Below are 13351 nucleotides of genomic sequence, written 5' to 3'. Positions count from 1 at the left end.
CTCCGAGGCAAAGAGCGAGGCTTGCTGGCCATTCACCTCCTTGAGGTCCTCTGTGACATCGACCCCCATTGTCTGCAGCAGGAGCAGGTTCTGCATACTTTCCTGGAGCTGGAACATTTTCCCCGCCTCTCTCTCACCTCCTGAACACCCTTGAGGATGAAGAACCTCTTGATGTTCCCTTTTACTGTTTCCCACTAGTCCGCTGGGGACTCAAAGAGGGGCTTCACGGTTCTCCAACCTGCGTAGTCCCTCTTGAGCTCCTCAATGTTTCCCGGGGTCAACAGCTTTGTGTTCAGCTTCCACGTTCCCTTACCAGTCCACTGCTCGCCCTGTCGGTGACAGTCGGCCAGCAGGAGGCAGTGGTCAGAGAGGAACACCGGCTTGATGTTGGTGGATCTGACCGAGAGCGTTCGGGACACAAACAGGTCATCTATCCTTGAGCGGATAGACCCGTCTGCCCGTGACCCGGTGTATCTATGCTGCGCTCCATCTGCAGGGGCGCTGAAGATGTTGTGCAGCTTGGCATCTTTTACCGGGTCCATCAGGGCTCTGGACGTGGCGTCCAGTTTACTGTCCCCCACTGCCAGATCATCCATCTGCATCAATGATACAGATGAAGTCTCCAGCCAGAATGACCGTCCTTGACGTCGCCAGCAACAGTGGAAGCTGCTGCAGGACGGCCAACCGTTCACTCTTACCCACTGGGGCGTACACATTAATCAGTCTCAGGGGAGCATTCCTGTACTTGACGTCGGTGACAAGGAGGCGCCCGCCCACCACCTCCTTAACCTCGGAGATGGTGAAGTTGCCTCCTCGCTACAAGATACCCAGGCTGGAGGCGCGGCTATCGTTGCCCCCCGACCAAACTGACGGCCCATGGGCCCACAAGCTCAACCATCTCCTGTAGCTGCTGAGGTGCGGTATCCCACACTCCTGCAGAAACAGGACATCGGCTTTAACGTTGGCCAGGAAGGCCATCGTAGAAACACATCGCGTAGCCGATTTGATGCTATGCACATTGATGCTGGCAATTCTTATCCCCATTTTAACAGTTTACGAGGTTAACAGTGTCCATTTGCTGCTGGTCTTGCCCCTCTGGGGTAGCTGTGTGCATCCCCGTGGCGACGGCAAACTGCTGGACCCTCCCAGGGCTGAGGTAGCTGTCCGGCTCCACGCTGGGGCCATTTCCCCTCTCTGGTGTTTTTGGGTCGGGCCCAGGGTCCGCACAGTCCAGTTCTCCATCTGACAACGGGGCTGTCATAGGACCGCTGCCCCCAGTTACCTGGAGCTGTGGGCCGGTGGGTACCTCTTGGTTCTCACTGGGTGGGGGGAGGCCTTTACCCATCCCCTCAGAGGGATTGTCCTTCCCTGTTTGAGCAATGCTGCCCTCCTTTTCTCCCCGCGGCGCTCTGTCTCTTCCTCTGGTGACGACCCTCCTTGCGCCTGTCCTCACCATCGGAAGACCTGTCTGTATCCTCGTCCTGAAGGTGTCGCTTCCCCCTTCGCTGGGTGACTTTGGGGGCCTTGTAAGGTTTCTTCTTCCTGCTTTTGACAGTAATCCAATCCTCGGTCTCATTTATTCCCTCCTCTTCCATTTCCTCCGTCTGTCTTGAAGGAGCTTGGATCGGCTGCTGCACCTCCCTACTGTCTGCCGTCTGCTCCGCTACAGCCTGCCCTTCCTTCTGGGTGCCTCCAGACACCATTCCCGTGCGGTTTTGTGGTACCTTGCTGGTCTTAGGTGGTCCACGGCTCGTGTTGCCTCCTCTGGCCATCTGTGCGTAGGTGGCGGCCCCTCATCTTGGGCAGGCCTTGTCCATGTGGCCCGCCTCTCCGCACAGATTACAGTTCTTGGCCTCCTTACATTCCTTGGTCAGGTGGCCTTCCTGCTTGCAGTTTCGGCAGACAGTCACCTTACAATCCGCCGCCATGTGGCCTGACCTCCCGCAGGTCCGGCACACTTTCAGCTGCCCTGCGTATGTCAGGTAACCTCTGCTTCCTCTGATGGCAAAGCTGGAGGGTGGGTGGAGGATGTTCCCACTGGCATCGACCCTCAGGGTTACCTTGACCTGTCATTTGCTGGTCCAGATCCCGAAAGGATCGACCATATCGGTACTCTCTCCCTCGACCTGGACATATCTTCTCAAGAAGGTCAGGACATCTGCTGCTGGGACGCGAGGGTTGTACATCTGGATTGTTACAACCCGACTCATTTGCACAGGAAGCAAACACAACAGGACCGCCGACAAGATGGAGAACAGAGGTTCCCCCTCCTTCTCCTTGAAGACCTTCAGGAGCTGCTCGCAATTCTTCACGCTCCTGAAGGTCACATCAAAATAGCCTGCCCCAGGAAATCCTGCAGGCAGTACACGTCCGCTGCTTCAAACCCGCCACTCCAGCAAAATCTTCTTTTAAACACCGTCCAATTGACTGGTGCGTGCTCCTCCACCTTCTTCACAGTCACTCTGACTGTGTTGTGAATGCCCTGGCCTGGGCTGTGAGCGGCTGCTGAGGCCATAACTCTGAGGTTGGCTGGTACCTTAATTGGCGTTAGGCCAAAGCCAGCATAAAGATCCACCAAGAGCAGGTCAGCCCAACCAAACGATCCTCCAACATCCAATCACGATCCAGTGATGGTCTCCAGTAGCTCCGAAGACTCGCAACACGATCCCCGTGGTTTCTCCCCTGCCAGCACACATCCGCTGCGTCAAACCTGCTGCACTTGAGCAGAATCTCTTCCTCTGGTCCTCAGAAACTACACATATTCCAAAGCTTGACTGTTTTATTGAGTCAATGCCCAATATATGTTCATACACGTCTCCTTTTAATAATCCCAAAGAATACCTTACCTCTACTAAGAACCCCTGACCTCCTGACAAATGTCCTGGAGCCAAAGGATACATCAATAGTCCAAAGGATACCCCTCTTTCCAGTGTGTTTTAGGTCTTTTCCTACGAGGTTTAAAGTGTATAAGTTATGTTTTGGACACACAGCCAGCTAAAACCAGATCAGTCTGAGGCAGCTGCACTTTTGTTCCTTTGAACTACAGATATGCAAATTAGAACCTGCATCCAATCTTTCCCACTCATTCCAGGTCAGTGCTATGTTTGGGGATCAATTTCATTATGATAAAGGCATTCTCCACTTTCATGAAAAATCATGCCATATACTCTGGTTAACATGTTCAATGTTTTGAGGGAATCAAAATCACTACTGAAACTTAGAGAATGATATAGCACAGAAGGAGGTCATTTGGCACATTTTGTTTGTATCAGCATGTTGAATGGCCTTTCAATTCGTGTTATTCTCCTACTCTGTTCTCATAGTCTGGCAAATCTTTTCATTTCAAAAGTTTATTCAATCCTGTTGTGAAAGTTACCACATTAAATTATTACAATTGAATCTGCTTCCACCAATTTTACAGGCAGTGAATTCCAGATGACAAAAACTTGCTGTGTAAAACTTGTTTCCTCATGTCGCCTCTGGTTCTTTTGCTGACCACTTTAACTTCAGTATTTCAGTACCAATCTCCTCCCAGTGGAACAGTTTTACATTATACTCTATCAATACTAGCCATCGTTTTGAACATCTTCATTAAATCTTCCACTAACTTTTTCTTCTCTAAAGTAAATAATTTCTGCTTCTCTAATCTATTACATAACTAAAGTCCCTTAACCCTCGTAATTCTAAGATAGCTGGCTCAAGCAGATGCCTCATAATACCCAGTCTAATAAATTACCTTTGCACTCCTTCTCAGGGTCTTGATATTGTTCCTAAAGGAGTATTTAAAATTGTACAGAATATTCTAGATGAGGCCTTATCAGTAATTTATGCAGTTTTAGCATGACATCCTTGATTTTGAACAGTTTAAGAAATGCATGGCTCTGTGCATCTTTTTAAAAAGCTGACTGACTGATGTTACCATTTTCAACAATTTGCATGTATGAAGCCATGGTTTTTCTGATCATGTTTAAAACTGTATCATTTAATTTATATATCCTTCTTAGAATACTATAGATAGTAGGGTTCTGGTTACAATCTTCCTTAGATATGCAGATATCCAGTCAAGTCACCATAGGCTTGCTCTCTCATTGGAGAGAAGCAAGTGGAGGCTATCCTGAGCACTACCATGCCTCAAGGCAAGGGAAGAGGGTGAGAAGGAGAGGCCTTCATAGAAACGACAGCCAGTATGGGAATTGAGCCCAGTTAGCAGTGCACTACTTCACAAACCAACCATCCAGCCAACTGAGCTAAACCAACCTCCACTGCTTGAGGATAACAGCCTGCAGAGAAGAGAAATTAGATATTTTCATCTCTTTCCCAACCAGCCTATTGTTGGTGGTTGGGAAGTTATTGCATAGAATTATTAGGGATAGGATTTACCTGCATTTGGAAAAGCATGGCCTAATTAGGGACAGTCAGTAAGGCTTTGTGTAAGGCACATAATGTCTTACTAACTTGATTGAATTTTGAGGAGGTGATAAGGTGATCCATGAGGGTAGAGCAGTGGATGATGCCTTCATAGATTTTAGTAAAGCTTTCGTCAAAGTTCCTTGTGGTAGGCTCATCCAGACAATTAAGATGCACGGGATCCATGGTGACTTTGCCACGTGGATTCAGAATTGGCTTACCCATAGAATACAGAAGGTAGTGGTGGGTGTTTTTCTGGCTGGAGGTCCATGACTAGTGGTGTTCTGCAGGGATCTATACTGAGAGCTGTGATATATATCAATGACTTGGATGAAAATGTAGACGGGTGGGTTATTAAGTTTTCAGATTATACAAAGATCAATGGAGCTGTACATAGTGTAGAAGGTTGTCAAAGGATACAGTGGGATATGCCTCAGTTGCAGGTATAGGTGGAGAAAAGGCAGATGGGGTTTAATCCGAGTAAATGTGGGGTGCTGCACTTGGGAGATCAATTGTTAAGGAAAAGTATACAGTTAATGGCAGGACCCTGAACAGCATTGATGTACAGGGCAACATGTGGGTTCAAGTCCATAGCTCCCTTAAAGTGGCCATGCAAGTAAATAGGGTGGTGAAGAAGGCAAACAGCATGCTTGTCATTATTGGCCGGAAATTGAGTACAAGAGTCAAAGTGTCAGGTTGTAGCTTTATAAGACTTTGGCTTCAAATTTGATTGCCACATTACAGGAGGGATATGGAGGCTTTAGAGAAGATGCAGAAGATGTTTGCCAGGATGCTGCCTGGATTAGAGGGATGAGCTATAAGGAGGGGCTAGTAAAATTCAAGTTGTTTTCTCTGGACAGTGGAGGCTAAGGGGACACCTGACAGAAATCTATAAAATTATGAAATGCATAGATCAGGTTAACAGTCAGAATCTTTTTCCCGGAGTTGAAATGTCTAATACTAGAGGGCATGCATTTCAGGTGAGAGGGGGGAAAGTTCAAAGGAGATGTGAGGGGCGAGAGTTATTGCACAGAGGTAGGAAGTCTGGACCCTGCTGCCAAGAGTGGTGGTGGGGACAGATACATTAGGGGCATTTAAGAGACTTTAGATAAGCCCATGAATAAGCAAGGAATGGAGGGATTTGGACCATGGGCAAGCAGAAGAAATTAGTTTAATTTGGTGTCATGTTTGGCACAATATCATGGGCTAAAGGGCCCATTCCTATGCTGTACTGTTATATGTTAGTAGTGGGCAATTATTTTGAGACAATGGCTGATATTAATCTGAAAACAACTTCTATGCTTTGGGAAGATAGTGGAATTAATTGGAGGAACTTTGAAGTCAACTGAGCAGATCTGAATCCATAACAATTAGATTTGACTTATGGTTTGCACCTTTAAACTGAGCAGCAGGAATGGCGTTCACATGTGTGACTCAATTTCAGAAGATTTAAAAGGTATTAAGAGATAAAAAATATAAAATTGAAGATATTCAGGATGAATGGTGGACATACCACAAGGAAAACATTCAAATTTAATGGTACCAATGGCTGCAGTCAGGGTAAGACGTGCCTGGAAGCAAAGGGAGGAAGAAACATATAACTCTCATCAAAACAGTATGGTTGGAGGTAACTCAGCAGTGGGAGAAATTATGTCTAGACCTTAGATAAAAGTTAGGAAGTGGTTTAACATCCTTAGCAAATCAGCAAACGAACATGTTTACTGATTCAACTATATCCTGTGTTTTATGGGCAGCATGGTGGCTCAGTGGTTAGCACTGCTGCCTCACAGCACCAACGACTCAGGTTCAATCCCAGCTGTGGGTGACTGTGCAGAGTTTGCACAGTCCAAAGAGGTGCAGCTTAGGGTCAGTTGGCCATACTCAATTGCCTTTCAGGGTCCAGGGATGTACAGACTAGGTTGGTTAGCCATGGTAAATGCAGGATTACAGGGATAGGGTAGGGGCTGGGTCTGGAGGGAATGTTCTTTGGATGGTCGGTGTTGGACTCAATGGGCTGAATGGCCTGCTTCCACAATGCAGGGATTCTATGAAGTCCTCCATATTTAATTTCACTCTATCATGTAAAATATTCTCAATCACATCACTCAACTTTCAGCAAATAAGTAATCTTTGTTTTCTATGAACCCCATTTATCCATTCATCATGACCACTCACTCGTCTTTATGCAATAAGGTGCATTTGTCTCAGTCATTCCCATCAAATGCACTGCATCCATCAGGTGAATATCTGATGTTCACTCACGCATAGGATTGTTCTCTTGTCCCTTGTTAAAGAAAGAACTCAAAACCAAGAGAGAGGGAGAGAACTTGATCCAAGTATCCACAAATGGTCCAGTAACAGATAAAAAGGAGAAGATCCCAAAGATAAATGACATATTTGTAACCCTCTCAATCAGAAATGGACAGATAGGTAGCTCACTGAAACTGATGATGGAATTAGATTTTGTAGCGTACATATGAGATGACTGAATTATGATTTGACTGAGTAAGGTGACTATCAAGATCATGACTTAACCACGATGAAAATATAGTCCTGTCTTTTGTTTTCATGGTCCGTCATGTATTACGTAGTTGTTGTTGAGATTGCATTGTCACAGGATATACAACCAAAAATGTGCACAAATACTTGCATTTTGGTAGGACAGTTCAAACATTACTTTGGTTTTCATCTGGTGATTCACATCTTGCAAGCATTTCTCACACTTCACCTTCCCACCCTTGCCAATATGCAACATGCTACCTCGCAAGAGTTAAGTCTACTAGTACACAGGAATAGAGCTAAGTAGATTTTGGTGGAGTCCTCAAGACCTTCAAAACCTAAAATAGCATAAGCGTCATGCACCTCAACAGTCAAGTGGTAGGCTTTGGTGACCCAAAGGATTTTGCTTGTTATGCATCCCTCAAAACGGCTGTGGGGGGAGAAAACAAAACTGTCACACACCTCCTTCTGGAATGTGCCCATGCAGAAGAAGTCTGGAGAGGAATGCTGTGGTGTTTGTCGAGGTTCGTCCCGAGCAGTGCTGTGACGCGGGACTCCATGCTCTACAGTCTGTTCCCTGGGACGCACACCGAGACGAACATCAACTGTGCCTGGAGGATCACTAACTTGGTGAAAGTCGCTCTTTGGGTGGTCCGAAACCTGTTGATCTTCCAGCTGAAGGAGTTGACCCTGACTGAGTGTTGTGGACTGACACATTCCAAGGTCCAGGTTTATGTGTTGAGGGACGCGCTAAAGCTTGAGGCAGCTGCTGCCAAGGCACGGTGGGGAAAGACCACCGTGTAACATCTGCCTGCCTAAAGAAGAACAGGGGGCCCGCCCAGTCATTCGGGCTCCACTGACGCCTCAGCAGAACAGCTGGATAGTCAATGTGCGGACTTGTTTATAGGAAAAATAATTTTTGATATCTGTATGTAAAGCAATGTAATGTGTGCATAAGAATGGCATGACCAATTGTATAGAGATCCAAATAATTTTATGAATAAAGTATACTTTTGAAATTAAAAAAAATTAGGGCATGCTGGACATTATGACAGTAACTTAAGTTTCTGGTCTGCTGATCAATGCACTAATGACATCCTACTCCTCCACGATATTCTACTTATCTGAAGATGATCAATGTGATCTTTCATCATCCTCGATCCTCACATCTCAGTTCTGTGCATTACTGATTGCACTGAAGAATGTTGTTGGCTGCCTGGAAGGTGACAGGCTTCTTCTCCTAATGCAGTGTCAAACACATTCAAGGTACACCTTTCCTGATCCTGTCAACGTCAAATCTGCAAAGATTTGAAAAAAGCTGTATCCATGCAAGTATGCTCCGTCAAAGATTTGCTGGAGGGAACTGAGATGGCAGCTGTAGTAAGTGAGCTTTAATTCATGTGCAACAATGACAAGTTTAAATACCCACCTGAGCTGCTGCTCAAAATCATCTCCATATTCTTGATCCATTTCCTGACTATCCTGTTCAAAGGATATTTGGAATTGTCAAAAACAATTTTAAAATATCTCATTAACTTCTCCTGATGATATTAACTGTGCCAAGAAGAACCTACCTTCATTCAATTAGGTAATCCCTGATTTTATCATCAAAATTCACCTCAGTAAAACCTGGAAGTGAGCATACTAGAGGTAGTTTGTCTTTCCTCTGTTAAAAATAATTGATAACTTTTGCTTTTGCCAACTCCCAAATATGTTCTTGGAATTAAATTTCCCACACCCCCATGCCCAAAAAGCCAAAGTAAATGGTAATATGAGCCAATAAATGAAAGTCAGTATGGATCTTTATAAGATAAATTATAATCAATCAATTTGATTGCATGCTTTGATGAAGTAACAGGACATTGCCTATGACACGTATATAAACATCAGCCTTCAGGTAAAATGATAGAGAAAGCAATGTGGACTGATAACAACAAGGATATTCAAAGCCCTCTGTCCCTTGTTCTTACTCAGTCTCATTCTCAATTGCAGAAACTAGCACCAATGAAAAACAATTTTTTAAAAAATCACCATTCTCTGACAACTCAAGCTCTGCAAACTTTGCTGTTGCTAAAGAAACAAAATAATATCTAAGCATTTGGACACATCTTTCTATTTTTGCAACCCAAAGGATTCCCAAGGTCTACAATTATGTTTGCCTTTATCTTTCTGTCTGTACAGGTACTAGAGATCCTTTAAACCTTTCTTTATAAGCTCATTACCTATGTTTATATTCAATGTCTTTTTTAGGGGTAATAGATAATAAACTCCGTGCTCTTTCACTCAAAAAACCTTGAATTTGGCTCTCCACTTTTGACCTGGTTAAATAAGCTGATGAAAGTGTGATAGATATGTGCATAAAGGATTTTTTAAAAAATTTTGCAACTGAGAGAGGGTTAAAAAAAAAGAGGGGAGCTGCACCTGCTCCTCACCTAACACCATCATCAGGATCCATCTGTGGGGCATGGAGTGTCTATAAAGGATGTCTACATCCCAGAGCCCATTAAGAGGCTGTCCAACTTTGCCTGACAGTTTCCTCAGAAGGCAGAGTGGTTTCTTTATCCTGGACGATATTTATGGAAATGTGAAATGACATTAAATTAGCTACTTACGTGACCTGATCAGCTTAGTTGGCCACCAATTAAGTGAGAAGGTTCAAGCTGCCCTCTTGACTCTACCTCAATATTTTGGCCATTCTGTCATGTCCCAGCTCATTTCCAAAGGATCAAGACAATTCCAGGCCGGAGGATGACCTTCTAAGATGACCTCAGGTAGATGTAGGTCTTCAGGATCCAGCTTCACACTGCACCAGCTTCACATGGCTGCAAATGTCACAGGCACCAGCAACAACACTAATTGAATGGCAGTGCATTGAGCGTGAACACAGTCATCCTAAAAGAGGACAATAGCTTTACTTTCCCCTGCACCATAACATACTGCTACTATCACAAGGCTGCATCTCAACAACCTGTTGGTTTACAGAATTGCCAGACTGCTGTGATGTGTCTTCATGCTTTATGAGCATCGAGATTGCAGCCACAATGGCCACAAATGTAGATTTTATTATTTGTAATTAAGCTTCCACTGCAGCCCTGCAACATAGGTGGCTTTTACCTGTGCTGCCAGTGTTGACTGCACTGTACTGAAAGCTGAGTTGGAGCCAGCAAATTGGTAGGCTTGCAACTAAAAAAAAATGGAGTTGTCCATCACTTTTATGTCGGGTAGAACTGGCTCCAATCCCCTCTCAGTCACTGTGCCACAGCGTGTCTGATTCCTCCATGCTCCTTGTATTACAAGTCTCATAGAAACTAATAACTTGAAAAGAAAGAAATCCTCAAACAACCCCAAGGAAATGAATCGATAGATAAGATTACACTGTGCAGTAAAGTTTAAAGCACAAACCGAAAACTAATATAAAATTAATCATGCATTAAATTTCAAATAACATTTAACTCGGAAATGATGACGTTAATTTCAACTTGTAAATACAACAGTGATGCATCTCACAGAAGTATGAACACTCCCTTTCAGCATGAAATGGTTTACTTAAGTGCACAGTTCCAAAATTTGCTGTTAGACCTGGAGTCTTATCTTACAACAATTTTCACCCTATTTTTCCGAAAAGACAATCACCACATGCAACACTTCTATGAACCTTTTCTTCCTCAAGTCATGATAGTTCTGATAGTGTAGCTTTCCAAAGAGTTCTTTTTTAACCAATGAACCAGTCACACCCAGCACATAGTTTGGACACTTCTGGGTAAACACCCAGCTCTTTTAACATCTCCAAGCTACTCATCGAGCATCCCAGGTTTTAGATTTTTATTAGACAGCTTGCATTTTGCCTCCATGAGCTCCCATCTCTTCTTATAAACAAAGCTGATAAAAAATGATCTCTTTGAAGAGAGATATTTCTATATCCCTTTCCCACTTTTATATTTTCCCAAGAAAGATTTGTTTCTTTACCAAATGTTCTGATTCTAATCTCAAGATGTAATTTGAAACCACAAATAAGTTTATAATTTTTTAACCTAGATTTAATCTGAAAACAAGCTTTGTTGGAGTCTAACTGCTCAGAAATGAAGCCACAAACAGAAAATCCAATTATATCCACCTTCACATACTTCACAAAACTTCACCTTGCTTCAAAGGGATATCTGACCAATAATATCTGGCAAATATAAACATCTTGCAAAGTACAGGATTTTGCACACTTGACAGTCAATCAAAGCTGAGTAGCAGCCCTACCGATGCACCAGGTGTCTTGGTGTGCATTTTGTTTTTCAGTTGTCTTCTCTATGCCTCCCCATCAAGTCTTCAGCTGAGTCCCCTGAAGTAGAGCTTATCTGTAACCTCACCGTTCAGTGACCTGGCGCAAGTGCAATCATTCCCGAATTGTCCACTCCCAATTATGCTTGATGACTCCCAGGTGTAAAACCTAGTGTTGTATAAAATTTGTGTAATGTCAATAAATGAGCTGATGACTACAGATATTAAATCAAGTGAAGATGCTTCTTTGGAGCTCTGTTAATGATCACACTCTCTCTCGCAGAGCTGTTGTGACTTAGCATGAGGAGATTCTTGGGTATTTGAAGGAGAATATCGATATGAGAGGATAGGCTGTAAAGCAAGAGGTTCGTGGTCACTCCATGTGTAGCTTGCCTTAAATGCCATTCAGCAGGGCAAAATTGAAGTTATAATTGAAAAAGGCATAAGGCAGAAATTTAATATCAACTTGAAAGTTTTGGGAATGCTGGGTACTAAAGCCTGTCTTGAAGCCAGCCCCATTACTCAGGGCACCATCAAGTCTATTGGTGGATGAAAATGAAACTGATATCACCAATTATCTGCCAATGTCTTCTGTTTCATAAGAACTTGTCTAATAAGAGGGAGGGAAAAGTTTACGTTGCACTATGTTTGGGTACTGAATAGCTGGAAGTTCGGAGATGCAGCGGGAGGTGTGTGCATGTGAAGTTACAGTGTAACATGTGTGAAGATGATGTGAAGTATATGAATGTTAGGCCTGAATCATGACAGCTGGCTCAGGAAGCAGCTGACAGCTGAGTTATAAGGTCTGGTGAAAAGAGAAGCACAAGAATTTGGTGTTGTGATGGGTAGGTAATGACATGTGAAAATTAAGTGACTGACCTTAATTATGTGCATGAGAACATTAAATAACCTCGAGCACTGTTGCCAGTTGCTCAGGAGCAGACTTCAGGGGTCATCTCCTTGGCCATCTATTCCCAGTCTCTTTGGAGAGTGATCCTTGAGAGAGCTAGGCTCCCTGTGGAAAGACAGCAACTTTTCTCAATTCATGTCTCTGAATAAGGCTTTGAGCACAACATTTAAGAATTGTGGAGTCTTCTTCTATCCTGCAATTTCATTTTCATCCTTGCCATTTGCAGAACTGACAGCCATCAGGAATCTCCAAATCAATTCATTTTCATTTCACTTCATGAACATGTGAAGAAGATACATTAATTATCACCTAATGTAACTGGTAGGGAAAAGACTGGTATATCTATGATTATCATGCATCATAATATTTAGTATTAAAGTAAAATAAATATTGTTACTTTGAAGTCTAAGCCTGAAGAAAGTCCTTGATTTTTCCTTCTCCTTGAACAAATGGTAGGGTCCTGGGAGTGTTACCAAATAAAAAGACCTTGGGGATGCAGGTCCATAGTTCCTTGAAGGTGGAGTTATAGGGAGACAGGGTAGTGAAGAAGGTGCTTAGTACATTTGTCCATATTAGTCAGTGCATTGAGTATAGGAGTTGAGATCTCATTTTGCAGACATTGGTTACACCACTTTTGGAATACTGCATTCAATTCTGGTCTCCCTGCTGTAGGAGAGATGTTGGGAAACTTGAAAGGGTGCAAAAAAGATTTGTAAGTATAGTGCCAGGGTTGGAGGAGTTTGAGCTAGAGGGAGAGGCTGAATAGGGTGGGGCTATTTTCCATAGAGCGTTGAAGCTGAGAAGTGACCTTCTAGAGGTTTATATAAAACTTCTAATTAACATTTAAGACAAGGGGAGAAATGCTTGAAGTGAGGTTTTGTGCAAGGGCATTAGGACCCTGGAGCAACTTTGCAATGCTGTCACATGCTGCACATCACTGTGTATAAAAAAGTACATTGTGGACAGAGTTAGAACACATTGGAAAATTCTACGTTGAAAGACAGGATAATTACAGGATAGAACATGGACGTAATATAGAAAGAAGATAGGTCAGTCATTACCTAATAAAAGTATAAGTCAGAACATGGTATATCTATGATTATCATATAGAATCCCTACAGTGTGAAAATAGGCCATTCAGCCTATCCAGTCCACACTACCCTTCGAAGGGCATCCCATGCAGACCTACCGCCCCACCTTATCCCTGTAACTCCGCATTTCCCATGGCTAATCCACCTAGTCTGCACATTTCCTGCACACTATGAG

This window comes from Chiloscyllium punctatum, chromosome 15 (assembly GCF_047496795.1).
Source record: "Chiloscyllium punctatum isolate Juve2018m chromosome 15, sChiPun1.3, whole genome shotgun sequence".
NCBI classification, from domain to species: Eukaryota; Metazoa; Chordata; class Chondrichthyes; order Orectolobiformes; family Hemiscylliidae; genus Chiloscyllium; species Chiloscyllium punctatum.
The sequence above is the reverse complement of the archived record's forward strand: the minus strand, read 5'-3'. Positions refer to the sequence as shown.